The 18,456-nt window shown below is 51.0% G+C and overlaps 1 protein-coding gene across 2 annotated transcripts in view; it reads left to right on the forward strand.

The window, feature by feature from the left end:
- The window catches only part of SMPD3 (sphingomyelin phosphodiesterase 3), an 83,545-nt gene that overhangs the window by 23,034 nt on the left and 42,055 nt on the right, over positions 1-18,456 (forward strand). The window lies entirely within an intron of this gene.

Consider the following 18,456-nt stretch of genomic DNA (forward strand, 5'->3'; position numbering starts at 1 on the left):
TTCCTTGAGAAACTTCTGGTTTATAGTAGAGTCATCATAGCCCCATAGATCTGCAGGAGAACACCACAGCATCGATTGAGCATTCCGATGCCCTGCACAGTGCTGAAACATTGTGCATGGCCTTTTAATGTCCTCTCAACCCCCTTTTGATGTGGCTTCTGTGAGTACCTCCATTTTACAGAAGGGAGAACTGGGGGCTTAGAAGTGAAATCACTTTACTCGTGTCACAGTGGAGTCATGTTAAACTTGACTTCCATGATGCCACAGACCCCTGGACACTGCATCTGTGCTCTATAGAGAGTACCCAGGAGTCACTAGGGTCTCTGGAGATGCTTACCCACACTCCCCCCCCAAAGTCCCCATGGCACCATGTGGAGGGGTGAATGAAGCAGACAGAAGAACAAAGTTGATGCCCTGGGTGAGAGCACAGGATTCAAAGCTCTGAGATAGTATCTGGCCATGTACACAGAGGGACTCTAGTAGTGTACACATGGCAGTACTCATGGTCAAAGAGAGGAATCAGAAGAGACAGTTGTCCCAGTGGCCGGGACAGGAAAGGCTATAGTCACCCCCAGTCCCTAAGGCCCACCTTGCCATGCTTCCAAATGTGCGGACCCAGCATCCCCAAACTCATAGCTGGAACCCTGAAGGGCTCAGCAGGTGTTTCCCACTATGAAGCAAAGAGAAGGACTTGTGAGGAAGGCAACACCCAGCAAAGGCAGAACCAGCTCCTCTGGCTTTGGTGCAAGGAGGACCTGGCTAAGCAGGGGACCTCCCCAGGCCGACTCCTTGGTCACCTCAACTTCTTACCCACTCACTGTGGACCATGTCCACTGTCATTGTGGGCTTCCCGCCCCCTACTGAGGCCTCTAGACTCTCACTCTCCCAGCATGACTCTGCTGGATGGCGTCACCCTGATGGCTCCTGTAGCACCCCCAGAGCCACCCACACCAGTGTCCGGGACTCGCTCTACCTGTGTCCGGCCATTCTTCCATGCTCAGAGCTGCCCACAGAGCCTGGAAGAGCACCACACTTAGGAAATACTGGTTAGTGGGTGAACAATGTGGTGGACAGTGGACAGAAGGCCAAGGCCTCTTGTCTAGGCCCGAAGGAGAAGTCTGGGGTGCAGGGGAAAGACCCCGGGAAGAAAAGACCCAACCGAGTTTGCTGGGAACTCCCTGTGGTATGCCAGGAAAAGCCCTGGGCCTCACAGAGCAAGGTCACAGAACAGCAGTGAACAGGATGATCTTTGAGCTCCCTTCTGCGTCAGAGGAAGGCCAGGAGGAGGCCGGAAAAGCTGGGTCAAAATCCTGACTCACAACCAACTTAACGGGTCATCTCTCTGAGCCTCAGTTTCCTCAACTGCAAAATGGGATGATACCAGTATCTGCCTCAGAGGTTGCTGTGAAGATCCATGAACTAGTCCCCTGAGGATTGTGTGAATGTTACAATCGTAACTAAAATCCTGTAAACCAGTGCAGGGCCATATATTTGTACAATGGTTAAAGACACTTCCTTTTCAAGGAGAATTTGACATTTTAAACTGAAAGGAGGTCTCACATATCCTAACTTTGACTGCCTCACTGTAATAAGGAGCCCGTGCAGCCGGCACCTCCCAGGCAGTGGCAGAAGCACCCAGAGGAGACAGAAATTCACCCTCTGTTCCCAGGAGGTCAAGTTGAGGAGACTGCACAGGAAGCAGTTTGCAATCACCTGGCTCTGTGGCTTAGGAGAAAGCTCCCTCCACCTTCTTTCCAGCTCCTGAGCAACAGCAAACTACCACAGAAACCCTCAGCTGGAGACGGAAGCCTCACCTCTGGTTGTCCCCTCAGCCCGGACCTCTAGCAGCTGGAGCTCACACTCAGCGATGATAGCAAAATGTGCCTTTTCCCCCTCCAACCGCTTTCCTAGCCTCTGCCTCCAGCGCCCTTCCGTCCCCTTTCAGGAGGTTCACCCCCCTGTCTTCCCCATACAAACCCTGACCAAGGCTCAGATGAGGGCCAGGCCCAGGGTCTATGGCTTCCCCGGTTTGGGGCAAGGAAAGAGATCGATTCTGAAACTGCAAGGGCCTCTGCAGAATCGACATAAACCTTTTCCTTTGCCCAGGATAAACTGCACCTCCTACAGAGAATTTTGGTTGTAGTTGTGATGCTGAGGGTTATCTTACCATTATTTAACTGCATTACCTTACAGTTTGGGACGCCGGAAGTCCAAGATCAATTTCACAGGGCTAAAATCAGAGTGTCAGCAGATTGGTTGTTCCTCTGGAAGCTCTAGGGGAGAATCCATTTCCTTGCTTTCTCTAATCTCCAAGCATTGGCTGCATTCCTTGGCTCGTGGTGCCTTCTTCCACCTTCAAAGCCTAGCGATTCGGCCTCTACCACCATCCCCCTCCTCCACTTTGGTGTTCTTGCCTCCCTCTTATAAGAACCGCTGTGACTACACCAGCCCACCTGGATACTCCACGATCATCTCCCCAGTTCAGAGCCCTTAACTTAACCACACCTGCAGAGTTCCTTTTCCCACAGGTTCTAGGGATTAGGATGTGCGTGAGCTTTTTTCAGGGGCCACAATTCGGCAGACCACTGCAGGTCACTTAACCCCAGAGCCTTGGTTTCATCAGCAAAGCGGGGAACAAATGCCCACCCCCCAGGTTCTTGTGTGGATCAAGCTCAATGGTGCCTTGGAGTGTCCATGGCCCAGGAATGGAGGCTGAGGTCTGAGTGTGAGGCCTCACTCCCTGGCCAAGCTAGAAAGGATGGTGCCTGGGAGATAGTAGTCCAGGAAGTAGGGTTCGGGCTTGGTTGTTCTACCTGACATGATTTCTCTGGGGCAGCTGGTTTGCACTAACATTGCCAAGTAGGTCATAAGTTTACTAAGTGCAGTGCCAGACACAGAGGGCACAAATGCCCAGTGGAGTGGATCTGATGACCAGGAGCTTCATCTAGACTTCCTCCTTCTGCCTCATCCTTACCTCCAGGTAGTCACCAAGCCCTGTTAATCTCGTTTCCAAATGCCCCTCAAGTGCCTTCTCTCCACCCCACTGCCATGGCCAAATGGAGCTCTATCCGTACTCCCCTGGCTCACTGTCATAGTCAATGACCCCAAAGCTTCAGGCCTCCCCATCCCTCACCCCACATACATATCTCCCTGAATTTTAATCACAAAACACAAATCTGACCATGTCTTCCCTTCTGTGGTTCCCCCTCATCCCTGGGGGGAAGTCCAAGCTCTTTACCCTCAGTTACGCAGTCTCTTCTCACCTCCCAACAACCTCCAGGATGTCAGAACCACAGGAAGCAGGTGGCAGATGTATGAAGGGAGAGCTGGGATGGGAGTGAAGCAGATAAGTGATAGGGGCTGGGAGGGCGGGGGTACTGTGCAGGTGGTATGGCAGGAACAGGCCTGACCCAAAGTCCCGATGTCCAGGTGCAGTAGGCTCTGATACGCCGACAGGTGCAGACTGAGCTACGCTAGCTCCTCGTTAGTTCAGGTGGACCAGTGGGTGGGCACTAGGCAGGGCCCAGCCACAGAGCTGTTGGCCTAACTCAAATGGGGAATGTCTTCCGAGGGCCCATTATTATTTTGAAGTTTGGAGGGACAAGTGAGGAAATCTTTTCTCTGCAAATGATTTTGGCCAAACTCCAGGGACGGCAAATGCCCACTGGGGCCTGGCAGAGCTGAAGGCCGTGGCTTGCTGGGGGAATGATTTGGTCTCTGTCTGCATCAGCTAAAGACATGTGAAGCGGATTCAGGGCCCCCACCGACCTGAGCCACCACCAACGAAGCTTAATTAATGCTCACGAAGTGCTCCGAGGCCTCAGCCGAGAGGCCTCACACACACGCAGAATATCCTTATTAATCACTGCCGCAGCGTCAAGTGGGGTGGCCTGTGGGCAGCTGCCTCCATGCATAGAACAATGGACGCAGCCGAGCAGTTAAATTGTGATTTTGAAGAGCGGTCGGTCCTGATCAGCTGGCTCAAAAGCAGCTTAGCAGGAGGAGGCAGGCCTGTGTAGGAACCACTTAACTCACCTGGCTGTTATCTCCGTCCATTAAGTAGAGGTGATAAAACTCCCACCCGGCTGAGCAGGGACAATGGGAGGACTGTCAGGTAATAGTAGAGCATCTTTTCCAATTCTGGGTGCCCAGACTGTTCTGCCTTGCCAAGGTGAGCCAGGTAGAGGAGCACATGGGCTCTGTATCAGGATGGGTATCTTTGGGCAAGTCCCTCAACTTCTCTGAGCCTCAGTTTCCTCATCTGCACAGTGGGATAATAATAATTGTACCCTCTCCCTTATAGGATTGTGAGATTCAAATGACATCGCCCACGAAAAGGCCTACCGTAATGAGACCAAGAGGAAGAATAGTAAGAATACTGCATATCAGGCATTCTGCTAATTAGCTACTCCTAAATAGCCATTAGCTATTATAGACAAGGGAGAAGAAGCAGCACAAAGAAGTCAAGTGACCTCCAGTGTCCCATAGCTAGTGAAAAATGGAGCCAGGATATGGGCCCAGGCAGTCTGGCTCCAGAGTCTATTCTCTCCTCCATTGTCAGGCACTGCCTTTATCAGTATTGTCATTATACTTATTTTAGCAACAAGACTGTGTGCTTCCTTATGATTGCCATTATCATCATCATCATCATCATCATCATCATCATCGCTTGGGGTAAATGTACCAGCCTGTGCTTGGAAACTGGACCCTGAGGCTTCTGTGCTGTCGGGCATGGGGGTGGTATTTTCTCTAATCCTCCGTCTGCCATAGGAAGGGAAGAAACATTGTTATGGAGATAGAGGTGAAGTAGGTGGGTTTTCTCACTCATCAAAACTCTGGAGATGCAAGGAAATGTGTAGGTAACATATTTTTAGGGAGAATAGTCAATAGATGCTGAGAGAGACTGAAAACTGCAGCCTCCCATCTCCTTCCTCAGGTTATGCATTAAGGGGGACATTGTCCCCACATGTGACAGACAAGGGGCTGCCTGTAGGTGATAGAGCAGGAGGTCTTTGGTCCCCCAGGTACTGACTGTCCCTCTCACACTGGCTGATCCCTCAAAGGAAGGCTCCTGAGGCCTCACCCAAAGTCCTGAGGCTGATTAATGTGCTTAGTCCATGTCCCAAGACGTCAGCAAATCCCTGCAAAGGGCTCAAGACCCGTCAACTCTGAGCCTCTCCTTGCCTCAACAGCTCTGAGACAGCTTGTCTAAGGCCCACCTGGTCCCTCCCAGACCTGTCCAAAGGTGTGGCCTAGGATCCCTCTCCCCTCCAGGACTAAACAGCCCAGCCAGACACTTACTCTGCCCTCTAACCTCCCTTCCCTTCTCTGCTCCTCTCCCCCCCTTCCCTGAGGCCCACTCCTATAGACCATCCCAGGGCCTGCTCTGCACCCAGGTTTGCTCTCATGACACCCTCTCTCCATCCTGCCTTCACACTACCCACCCCCCCCAAGAGGATGCACCCTGGAGGCCAGTTCTAGATGGTTCCCTGCTCCAGACTCTTCATCCCCAAGAAAGACAAGGAACTCCAGTTTTATACCCATCTTTGGACGAGTTCAAAACTAAAGTTCAAGTCCAGGCTGCATTTATGTAGGGAAAGAACCAGGGGCAGGTTGACTTTAGAAATGGACAAAAGAAGGGCTCCTGGGTGGTTCAGTTAGTTAAGCGTCGACTTCAGCTCAGGTCACGATCTCACAGTTCGTGGGTTTGAGCCCCACGTTAGGCTCTGTGCTGACAGTGTAGATAGAGCCTGGAGCCTGCTTTGAGTTCTGTGTCTAACCTCTCTCTCTGCCCCTGTGTCTCTCTCTCTCTCTCTGTCTCTCAAAAATGAATAAACATTTGGGGCGCCTGGGTGGCTCAGTTGGTTAAGCCTCTGACTTCAGCTCAGGTCATGATCTCGCAGTCCGTGAGTTCAAGCCCTGCGTCGGGCTCTGTGCTGACAGCTCAGAGCCTGGAGCCTGTTTCAGGTTCTGTGTCTCCCTCTCTTTCTGACTCTCCCCCGTTCATGCTCAGTCTCTCTCTGTCTCAAAAATAAATAACGTTAAAAAAAATTTTTTTAATGAATAAACATTTTAAAAAATTAAAGAAAAAAAGAAATGGACAAAAGAAAGGCTTCCAAGTCACCTGCCCTTTGAAATGGGCTTTTCTGTTCCAATATGGGTTCCAAACTGGTTTGTAAGGTAACCTGTAGCATATGGGGTGCTAGTGCCCACTGGAATGCATAAAACCTCCTCAGTTGCCTAGAGGGGGATGTGATGCGACAAGGATGTTATTCTTTGCCGTCCCTACTTGCCTTTTGGGGAACGTGGCCCTATCAGGAAAGTGAGTCTCTCACCCTAGGAAAGATCTCAGCTTTAAAAAATTTAGTGCAATTCTTTTTATATCAGATGGTTATATTTAAAGTATCCAAAGGCCTAGATTTACATCGTCTCGGTTAGATTACTCATCTCCAACCTCTCATCTACAACCGTTTTTTTCCCCCATTTTCTGAAGGCTCAGTTTACATAAAGGGTTTTAGTTTTAGTTTTTCTCCAGCCAAGTATGTGGTCATTTATGTCATGGCCATTTTAACTGTGTATCCACCTACCTGCATTAACAATCAGTAAACATCTCCACTGGCCCTTCCAATGGTCCACACAGTCTGCTGTGAGCTGTGGGCGCCTGGGTGGGAATCTTGCTCCCATAAGAAAGTAAAACCCAACAGGCCAAAAATGCATCTTGGCTTACAGCCAGCATGCTCCAGAAACAAAGGAGGAAGTTCCAACCCCCCACCCGGTAGGACCTGTTGGTGAGAGCAACGTGATTTTATTAAAAAATTGTTATTAATGTCTACCATTTGAGCACTTGACATGTACCAGCCACGTGCTTACTGTATCTATCTTCAAAATAATTCTGTGATACAGGCACCAGGCCCACTCCCTGGCTGAAAAAACTATGGTTTAGAGAAGTTCTAACTTGGCAGATGTCCCAGAGCTGGTAACCAGCAGCCGGGCCTCTCTAACAACACACCCCTACGGCTGTCTGTGTATGTTTACTCATTTTTAGCCCACCTCATCCAAACACTTTGAGGCAGCTCGGAGGGAACTGTGTGATACAGTAAACCAGCACACATAACAATAGTGAGAAAGGGACTTTTAGGGAACTCAGAAAGCAACAAGTGTCTTGTCACACGTGAACCTTACACCTGGCTTCAAGATTCCTAGCAGCCAAAGCAAAGAAAGCCCAATCTCTTCCCCAGTTACTGGTGTCGGTAGCATAGACACGAATCAAACACAGACCAAAGGCCCAAGAAGCACCGTATTTCCTAAGTTCAAGTCCAAAAACAAACAAATGCCTCCCAAGTGACCTCTTAGGGACTCTTGAGTGTGTACCAAAGGAGTGTGACAATACAACAATCAAGGCACCTCAGCAGCCCAGGTGGCCAGGGTGGCGCTGGAGGTGAGGAGGGGGGCCACGGGTCAGCCCAGCCTCTCTCTCTTAGCTAAGCCGTGGCAGCTGTCTTAGACCGTTGTGTGCAGATTTGATGGTGATGCGAAGAAATGAAGAAGGCAGGATGGAGCAGAGAGACAAAGTGACCCGGGCTATGGTTGCAACTGAGGCCTCGGCATTCTACAAGGAACGAAGGAGCTGAGGTGGCCCCTCAGAGATGTCCCAGTGGAGACCAAGGGGCCCAGTCTCAGCACCTCCTTGCCATCAACCAGTCATTGACCACAGGCCAGCCTCCAGGAGGGGGCTTAAACCTGAGTGAGGCAGCTCCCCTCAGCCGAGGACTATTCCCGGGGAGGGATGCAGCTGTGAGATAGAGCATCTAGGGACGGATGGGTCAGTCTCGGGGCTGGGGTCTAGGCAGAAACCACAGCAGCCACTACAAAAAGCCTTTGGGTACAGTGTTTGTGACTGAGAGCCAGAGCAATCCGTAGGGAGCTTTCCAGCCACAGCACTTTTGTAGGGGCTGAGGCGTCCTCCAAGGATCCAGTCTCCTACCTGGGTTTGGACAAGGCAGGCACTAGGACCACCCATGATGGCCTTGGAATATAGCACTGGCTGTGCTCTGACACCGGGTAAATAGGGCTGAAGCCCCAGAGGCTGCTCCTATTAGCATCGGCAGCAGTAACTTGGGCCTGGAAACTTAAACACCCACCTAAGGCACACCTACCTACACACACACACGACTTCAGAAATAAAAGGTCCATCAAGCACCTGGCTTTGGCAATATTACTGCTTCCTGGTGAACCTGCCAAGGTAAACTGTTTGCTAAGCATACGAGGAGGAGGCAGAATGAGGGAATGGGTTGGGTGGTGCCATTAAGAGGAAACCTGCCAGGGTTGGGAGAAAACATCAGTGGGGCCTTAGACCCAGACTTTGTGCGGTTTGCCAGGGACATGTTAGATGAGAGGGTCAGGAGGTATCAGGAGCAAACCCTGCTGGGGAGGCTGCAAGGGCTTGTGGAGGGAAGCGTGGGACAAGGAGCGGAGGCCTGGGACAGCTCGGGGTCTGAGGAGCAGGAGATAGGGGGAAGCTGGCAGGGGACTGTGAGGAAGTGGGAGGTGAGGCACAGAGCAGCCCCATGAGAGTTTTCATTCGCTGTGAGGAGTCTTCCCTGCCTTGGCCCACCAGGAAGCAGCCGGCACAGGCCTGATCATCAGGCACGGTTAGGACAGCAACCCGTCACTCTTCTTAATGGAGGCCTGGTCTCAGAGCCTCGTGGACGGCAGGATCCACGGCCCCATCCAGACTCCATTTGGTTCTGCCTGGCCTCGCCTCGCTGCCCTGGCAGCACAAATGTTGTCGGTTTGAATCTGATGCGATGAACTCTTTAAATAGCTGCCCTAATGGATAATCAATTATTTTGGAGCTTTAACACTAAATCAGGCCGTTGGACACATTTGGGGGCACAATTGCTGTATCTGAGCCAAAAACTGCCCTTTCTCTTTGACATTGCAAAGCAGAACATGTCACATTAAGTCCCTAATGGTCTAAGATGGGTCTCTTGTGACCTAAAAAAGAAAAAAAAGCTGAAGAGCTAGACTCTCCAAGATTTGTATAGGTAATTTATAGACCTTTTCAAAATAGGCTCTTCATGTGAAGAGTATAAAGGATAGTAAAATAGAACCTCTTGCTGCCGTTTGAAACAAGTGTCTGCTATAAATATTTTTTCAAGTCAAGATTAAGAGAATGTAAACACAGTGGCCATGGTTATGCTTTTCATGTTACCTATATTAAAAAGTCCTTAAGATGTGGAATAAAGTTTCTGCAGACAGATCTCTCGGAAACCCCCAAGAAACCATCCAGGAAAACAAACCATCTGCAAAGCTGCCGAACTGGCTGAAATCACAGCACAGCCGCGGCATTGCTGACCAGGCAGGATCCCTCTCAGTCCCGCACAGGCTAACGCAGCCTAGAGCCCAGGTTCTAAAGCAACCCTCGCTGTGTGCCGCCCCCACCACCGCAGACTCTCGAGGTCCCCCTGACTCCATGCTCTCCCAGAAACCTCTCTGACCACTTCTTCGGCTTCTTCACAAGTCTGTTTCCTCAAACTTGAATGTCAGTGATTCCCGGATCTTCTCTTCCTGTCCCTCTTTGGATCTCACCCTGTACTCACCCTGTGGGATCTTGTCCGCTCTTTGGCTTCACCTGTCGGCGCCCCGTGTGTTGGCCTCATCCACTTTTCTACCTCTGGCTCGACTGTCTCCCTAACTCTGCACTTTCATGTCCTGTGCCCCAGTGGACAGGTCCACTTGGACATCCCTCAGGCAGCTCAGTTGCTACCTGCCCAACTCTGCCTCATCACAGATGCCCAAACCCATGCCACCCGTCCCCCATCTCATCTCATACTGAGGCATCGCCATCCACCCAAGCGCCACAGGCTGCAGAGACCTCCTCCCAGGACCACCTCTTCCTCACCCTCCATGTTCCACCAGTCAGTCCTCCAGACACATCTCCTGTATCCCTGCCACCTCATCCCTGGGTGACCAAGGCAACCCCCTACCTGGTCCTGCTGCCTCTGAGCCCTCCCCCCTCCCCGCAGCAGCCGTGTGACCTTTGTAGAACACAAATGAGACCTGTCACTCGCCGGTCCTATGTCTGCGGGATCTGGCCGCTGCCAGCCTCCTTCATCTCCCGCCACGCCCCTGCTGGCCAGACCCACGAGCCGGCACTCGCCCATGCGCTCCTTCTGTTCTACTTGGACACAAGTCAAGAAACAAAAGCCAGCTCCCGTTTGTGGGGCTTGGAGTCCTCCCAGGCCCAGGGACTGCCACCAGGAAACCTGACTCCACCAGTGGGTGGGCTGATGTGGGAGAGACCGGGCTGGGCCTTCCCCCGCAGGCAGGGCTGCGCACAACACAGCGGAGATGGAGCCTTGACTTAATGAGGAAGAGGGGACACAGCTGTTCCTTATCTTCCCAAAGACACTCGAAGATCTCCTCAAAGTTCTTAATTGGTAAAGAGGAAAGTGAGGATTTTCCTGTCCAGTCTGTGTTTTCAAAACACTCTCTCATTCTCTAGTTGCTGGCTCAGCTTGACAAAAGCAGTTGAATTACCAAGTGCCCCTTTAAAATGTCCTCATGGTAGGGATCTCGCAGATACTTGTTTATTTTCCAGCTGCAGGGACTTCACAGGTCACCCAAGTGCATGTGTGGCCGAGTCCTGTCACAGTCTGGGGACGTCCAGTGGCCAGAGGCAGGAGAGGAAGTCAGCGCAGGATCTGTCTCCAGACTGGGGTCCGGTAGCGCCCTCCTCAGGGTCTCCACTGGCAGCAGGCCAAGCCAGGCCTCACCTGTCCTGCCCGGTGGAAACCATGGACAGGACGGTAGAAGGTTCTCAATGTCCACCGGCCTGGACCTTACCAGGCAGTATATTAGACCTCTAGGAAAGGGTGGAAATGAGGGAATCTTTCCCATTTTTCAGGTGAGGGAACTGAGGCCCGGGGAGGTGAGGCTTCCTGCTTCAGCTTTCACACTTGGCAAGCAGCAGCTGGTTAGGGATTCTGACCCAGGACCCCGGTCCGTGCGGTCCTTGTTCTATACATTGAAAGTCACTTACTTCGTGTCCTTGAGCCTAAAGACAGGAATTTAACGCACACATAGTGGAGAGTAAGGCAGGGGGATTATTATGAGCTGTTTCCAAAGGAGGATTAAATCCTTTTTTGGATCCATTTTCATACACTGCCACGTTTTCATGACTGGCCTGGGTTTCTCTGAGTCCACTTATCTTTTTATAGTTTGACCTTTACACAGGAAAAACCTCAATGATTTTCCACTGTTTTGAATAAACCGAAATGGATGTATTTTTCTGAATGATTAGAGAATGAAAAACAGGGCCTGTCACCATCAAAGTCCTTCGGGAGTAATTCCCCTGGAGGATGGGGTTCACAAGACTACTGGTTGTGATGGGGCTCTCACAGCCATGTGTTTATCTGCCAGCTACAAGGACTTCACCGCTCACGGTCTACCCGCAGGGAGAGGGGAGCTTTGTCCTGAAATCAGAGGCAGGAGCAGGGCTGGTTCCCCACCCCCACCCCCCCAGAGTAGCCAAAGCTATGGAGGCCTGGGCGGGAACTTGGGCCGCACAGTGAGCTGACTGGACAGAGAGCATCACCACCTCCCTCGAGGGCAGCCCCTGAGCTCAGGCTCAGGCCACCCACCTGTTGTCAGAGAGTAGGTGGTCCGCAGGAGCACTCTGCCTGGAACTGGGGTGAAGCGGGAGGTGATATGAGAAAAGCATTAGAAGGCAGTGTAAACTGGGACAAATAACTTCAGCTGTTTAAGTCTACTTTCTTTTCCCTAAAATGGTAAAGATTATAGTTACCTGTAGGATTGTTAGGAAGTTAACAGACTTAAGTTGGTGAGTACACAGTAGGTGCTCAATAAATGTGGCTCCATTTCCTCTTCAATAGCCGGAACTTTTTAAAGAACAACTTCCTGACATGGACCACACACTGCCTTCTTAAGCAATGGAGATGGAACATTATTTCACAACGTCTTCTTAACTTGGGGATCCTCCTCACAAAAATATGAGAACCACAGAATATCAGCCTTGAGTGGGAATTGGGAGCCTGTCCAGGCTAATCCCTCACCCTGATGATCTCACACAGTTCAGATTTTCTAAGCCACTTACATTGTATCTTTTCTCTTGATTTTGATTTTTTTTTCCAATTGATACCAGGTAACAGTGTTTATCAGAACTGTGTGTTAAATAAAAGTAGGATGGGGTCCTCTGGCTGGCTCAGTCAAAGAACATGCAACTCTTGATCTTGGGGTTGTGAGTTTGAGCCCCATGTTGGGCGTAGAGATTACTTAAAAATAAAATCTTTTTTTTTTTTTAAGTTTACTTACTTATTTTGAGAGAGACAGAGAGAGACAGAGAGAGAAAGCACAAGCAGGGAAGGGGCAGAAAGAAAGGAGGGAACAAAAATCCCAAGTAGGCTCTGCATTGCCAGCTCCGATGAGAGGCTCAAACTCACAAACTGGGAGCTCATGACCTGAACCGAATCTGACACTTAACCGACTGAACCACTCAGAAGCCCCAAAAATACAATCTTGAAAAAATAAATAAATGAGGGGCAACTGGGTAGCTCAGTCGGTTAAACGTCTGTCTGACTCTGTTTAGGCTCAGGTCATGATCTCGTCGTTCCTGAGTTGAAGCCCCCCCATCAGGCTTTGTGCTGGCAGCAGGCAGAGCCTGCCTGGGATTCTCTCTCCTCTTTCTGCCCCTCCCCCCACTCGCACTCGTGTGCGTGCTTTCGCTCTCTCAAAATAAACAAATAAACCTTACAAATTTTAATAACAAATAAATAAATACATGAGTAAAAGCAGGTTGGCTCTGAGCGAGGGCTTCAGGGTGTCTCCTTACAAAGCAAAGCATGCTAGTAGTGGAGGCCCTGTGGCAGCTGTTTTGACTATTCAGAAATATTTTCGATTTGCCTCTGGATTCACAGCTACGTTTTGGGAGGTAGATGTGGCTGGAAATCTGTTGCACTTCCTGATCTTGACCTTTCATGTATATTTGGCATTAAGTGGTTTGATCTCTTGTGGGACTTGGGGGCTATCATCCCGGCTGTGGGCTCCCCCCACCGCTCACCGTGTCTGGCAGCCAGGAATGGCAGTGTATCTCGGCACCGGGCATTGGGCCAGCAGGCACTCATGGTTCCTAGCAGGCTGCTGGGGAAGTAACTTGACAGTCAAATCTCCCAGGTCCTCGCCATCCACTCATTCCTCGTGATCTGTACTTTGTGCCCTCCCTTCCTTATTGCTTTCCCAGGAAGGTGTGCAGCTCTCCCATCTCATCTGGCACAGCTCTGCCCAACGACTGCCACTGCCTCCCCAGCCTCCATGCATTGCGTTTTCCCAGCATCCTCCTACCTCCTCTCCTCCTTCCGGTTCTAGATGCCAGCCCTCCCCACAGCCTGTCTTTGGCTTCTCTTCTCAGCAAATGCCCCTTGGCTGTTCACGAACTTCCTGATGCAAATGACCCTTACCCACTGTCCACCTCTGTGGTTCCCCCTGGTCCAGGCCCACACCCCAGCTGCCTGCAACCTTCTCAAACACATCATGTCCCCAAATACCTTACATACCCTCATTTCTGCTTACGGCACACTGGCCTCCCAGCCACCCCATCTCCAAACCTAATGATCCAGATTCCTGAATTCCCGTTCCTAGCCCCCAACTCCTCAGCACTTCTTTTTTTTGTTTGTTTTTGTTTTTTCAGCACTTGTCCATGGCTGCCTCACTGCCCTGGGATCCCAGGGCCTCACAGTCACTTCCCCCTGGGAGAGCATCAGGAACTCCATTTCACAGAGTCAAAAACTGAGCTAATGGCCCAGCTAGTTTTACAAGGATGCAGTACATGCTGGCTCCATGGTCCTCCATTGCTGGGCACAGGCTCCATTTTCTTAGCTTATTATCCATCGTCATTTCCACCCACCCAACCTCAATTCTGGCCTCAGTGCGGCCCCCATCCTTTCCCCACTCCCCACTTCCCCCGTTCCCGCCCCCTAGTCTCCACCCCTCCACTCGTGCCTGCTGGGAAGGGAGGAGCAGCACCAAGCAGAGAATCAAAAGAAGGACTGGTCTGGGTCCCACAGGCCTAGGCCTCCAGCCTGAACTGTAGCGGCCCCTTTGGCAAGGGATGGGGGAGGGGGTCGGCCCCAGCGCTGAGCGCCTCTTGGCCAGGCAGCCTGACCCCCATAACTGGAGCTCCCCACTCCAACCTGCTAGCAGTGTCCAAATACCAGGTGCCCAAGGAGTTTGTGCCCACCTGCGATCACCGGGCTAAGGTGGTCCAGGCAGGAGGACAGGCCTGGGAAGAGGGGGACTGGACCGGCCCTCCCTGCGGGTCTGGCCACCTGACAGGCCACACGCAGGCCTGCTCTGCCTGGACACTGCCCTCCTCCAGACCCACAGGGGCATCCTGGCCTCTGAGCAGTACAGCCACATGGTCTCGTTCTGCTGTCTTCTCAAACTTCACACCTTCGTGTTGAGCAGCAGCCACCTCCCATCCTGCCACAGTGCCAGTGACGCCCAACTGATTCCTCACTTACACAGAACTTGTTAGCATCTGCTGCAAAGTCTGGGCAGTTCCCGCCCTGACATTTTGGGTGCCGTGTTCCTGCCCTCAGTGGGCTTCGCTCTGCCTCCATTCTCTCTGTCAATGATAGGGTTGGGGCCTATCTCTCTCACTCTTTATTTTTCCTACACTACTTGTAGCGGGAGTGTTGGGCCCTTCATCTGGCTTATGTTGTAAGTCCTTCTGTATGTCTGGGGAAATTTTTGAGTTAAAAAAACAAAAAACCCAAGCTCTATTCCAGTATATCCATTCATAGTGGCAGAGAGATAATATGACTCTCTGTTGAACCCTGTGGCAAAGTGAGGATTCGTAGTCGGGGATGCCCCTGCCCTCGCAGCTTTCTAGGAGTCTTAGGAGTCTGATGTCAGGCTGATTTAAATCCAGTCGCTTATGCAGTTTATTCTTAACCCCTTCGCTTAGAGCTGCCAGGTTTCGTGTATAAAAATATAGGACAGTCCTACCCCTGGGGCTGGGGGTGGTGGCAAGACGGGGAGGGGAATTCGTGCGTCATTTGTGCATGGAACTCACAGTGGCATCTGAATTGACGACACCAACAGTGTTCAGGTCGGTGGGGCCATCCCAGATCCGTGGACAACAAGGACCAGCCCTCAGCTCTCCCAGCTTCCCTCTCCCCGCTTCCGCGAGGAGCATCTCCCCCCAACCCCCCAGCCCCAGCCCTGTGCTTCCTATAGTCCTCATGGAGTAATCAGTTTATATTTCCACCGCCAGCACTTGCTGAGCACTTGTGTGTGCCGGCCACTGAGCTATGGGTCTTCTTCCTTTTTTTTTTTTTTTTTTAACTTTTATTTTTTATTTTGAGAGAGAGAATGCGTGAGTGGGGGAGGCGCAGAGAGAAAGGAGAGAGCGAGAAGCCCACGGGGCTTGAACCACCAGCCGAAGTCAGCACTTAACTGACTGAGCCACTCAGGTGCCCTGAGCTGTGGGTCCTCTAAGTGCTGTCCTCAGTCCTCCAGAGGTAGAGTCAGGAGCAGGGAAGTGCCTCTCCAGCGTCTTCACAGTGCTCGATTCCCACAGCACTCAGGGGACAGGCAGGACTGGATGCCCTACTTCCCACGAAGGGTCACGGAGGCCATGAGGCTCGCCTGAGTGGGTTCTAAGCTCAGCTTCCTCTTCCGAGGGTGGAACCCACCAATGTCAAGGACATGAGACTTAGGGAAGAGAGCTGGCGGGTCCTTCAAGCTCCAGGAAATGATAACAAGCACAGTAATCATGACCACACCAAGTGCGGGGCTCTGAGCCAGGCACTATGACAGGACACCTTGATCTGGCGTGACTGACATGCTATTCAAATCCCCACCTCAGAGATGAAGAAAACCGAGGCCCCAGAGGGGAAACCTGACTTATCCAAAGCCTCCCAGCTTGGCAGGAGGTCTGCTGCTGTGCCCAGAGGCAGCGCCCCCCCCCCCCCCACCTTAGACGCCAAGCCCCCAGCACAGACCCAGTGTGGGTAGGACATGAGGGACACAAACACCCTGCCTTTGCCACAAGCATGTCTTGCTTGCAGATACATCTGTCCTCCTGGGGGCTTGATGTCCAGGCCATGGCCCTCCTCCCTCCCTGCATCGCACCCTTCCCCTCTGCCAGCATATCGGACCTCTGGGGCCTCCAGAGACTGCCTGCCGGAGCCTGGGACTTCATTTCTCAGAAAAGGCATTCCCTGCTGGGACCAAAATGAGGCCTCCAGGGATTTTTCAAAGAAAATGGTGGAACACAAAGGCTCTTTAGAGCAGCACAGGAATCTGCACTGAGTAATTGAGGATGAAAGGCGGCTGCAAACCAACTGTAAAACGCAGTGCCTGCTGGAATCCCACCCTAAAGCCAGCTGGGAGCACGGCTAGAGACAGGTCAGCATTGTTCATGAGATCCCCTCCCCCCACACGCCCCTCCTGTAGCCCTTGGGAGACCTGACACAAGTCTGCCCAAGGGGACCCCTTCCGGTGAGTGCCCCATCACAAGGGCCAAGGCAGACCCTTCTAAAATGAGGCCCCAAATCACAGCTGACTAACCCCTCTAACGCTTTGTAACTGCCCATCTGCTTCTGGGCAGGTCCATCCACAAGTTCCCCACAGTGAGAGCTAAAAACTAGAGGATTCGATTGTTGTCACTGAGAGTTGCAAAAAAAATGCCCCCACTACATTGCAAATGGTGTTTGTTGTTTTATGAATACATTTCCCATTTTTAGCTTCTGAGCTATCATCCTCCAACACTGAGTGGCTACTAGTAGCTGGCAGATACCCAAGGGGTGCTGGCACTCTGTCCGTGCCCGCCTGGGGTTCTCAACCCAGGGGAGACAGAGCCATGTTTGAGTTATTTATGGGCAAAATGTACCAGGCACTGTCTAGGCAGAGCAGAGAAAAGGAACCCAGCCTCTTCCTGAGGACGGGCCAGACACACTAAATACCTGGGTCCTGGTCCGAAGTGATTCATTCAGCAGTGAACTAACTGGTCAAATCCGAGCTATCCCAGGTTCACCCAGATCTTAGTGGGAGTGTCTATCATTGTTGCCCAAGTTTTGCCTCTCACAAAAAAATTTCAAAACCCATCTCTTCCTTTCTCAATATTTAAAAAATATTCCCCCATGTTCCCAAAAGTTTCCTCTACCTCTCTTTTTTATAAAGTCATGAAAAGTTAGTCAAGAATTGACATAGTTTGTCCATTTTAGTAGTTGAACTATGTAATTAATTATGTTTCCCTTCTCACCTTGGATTCCAGGAAGCTCAGAGCTAAATTTAGAGGTTGGTCACAAAAGTCAGGTTAGCCATTGTAGTTAGAAAATCTGTATGCTCTTTTCTGACTGCTTTCTAATTTCCCATTTCTATTTTAATAACCTCACTGTCGTATCTTTTGTTATAAATCTCTACAAATTCTTTTTTGATAAGAGGAGAGAATAAATTAAGTCAATTTTTAAAAAGGAATACTCTCGAAGCATTCTTGCAAAAGAGGTTATTGATTATTTAAATTATCTTTTTCCAAGGAAGATAGCATTAATTTATGCCTATGAGCAGTGTTCCCCTCACTGCCATGATGCTGTCTCAGACATGAATTTGGTAAATTGATGGGGACATTCTCATTGCCTATGGTTTATTTTCCCTTAAAACCCCTTAGCAACCTGTGTGCAAATCAATGTAACTTGCCAAGACACATTTACGGTTAGCAATAATTGTAACGTGCCTGGACCTGCACCTCAAATGTTTCACCTCAAGCAAGATTCCTGTCCCCTTTAATCTCTTGATCGAGCTTCTGCCCCAAGTTGGGCCCCCATACTTCAATTTCGCTGAGAAGTAATTTGAAGACCACATTAATGAACAAATAGCCTGGAACACCCATCTGATTTTAGAAGATTCCCTCAGGCGAGCATTAAATCCTCAGTCTCCGCCACCCCCATCCCCTGCCCGGATGTGCTGCTGTGAGCAACTTTCATTCCTACCCCAGCTGATTGTGTTCTGCAAATGTTTGTAAATTTCAGTGGCCGTGTCTCCTCCACGCTAGGGTGAGCTTCCGCCCCCTGAAACTGTGTTTTCTGAGCCTTTTGTGTCTCCTAATGGTGCCTGGAACATTTTGCACATGATAAGGAACTCAAATAAAATGAACAATAAGCGTCCCCAACCAGCTAGAGCTTTTTATGAGGCTCTCAATGAAAACACTGAACCGCATCGACGTCTGATCAAGGCAAACATCTGGAGATGCCAGTGGCAGATGCCCAATTATGCTGAGGCTGATGAATGGGCACAGAGTTATTTGGGGATCAGCAGCATCACTCAGCTGGGCCCGCTGCTACTTAGGCGCCAGCCTTCCCCCTCCCACTGCACCATGCTGGCCTGGAGGGGGCTGGGAACACTTGCCCACCTACCAGCCCAAGCACTCCAGCT

Source organism: Acinonyx jubatus, chromosome E2 (genome assembly GCF_027475565.1).
Source record: "Acinonyx jubatus isolate Ajub_Pintada_27869175 chromosome E2, VMU_Ajub_asm_v1.0, whole genome shotgun sequence".
Taxonomy (NCBI): domain Eukaryota; kingdom Metazoa; phylum Chordata; class Mammalia; order Carnivora; family Felidae; genus Acinonyx; species Acinonyx jubatus.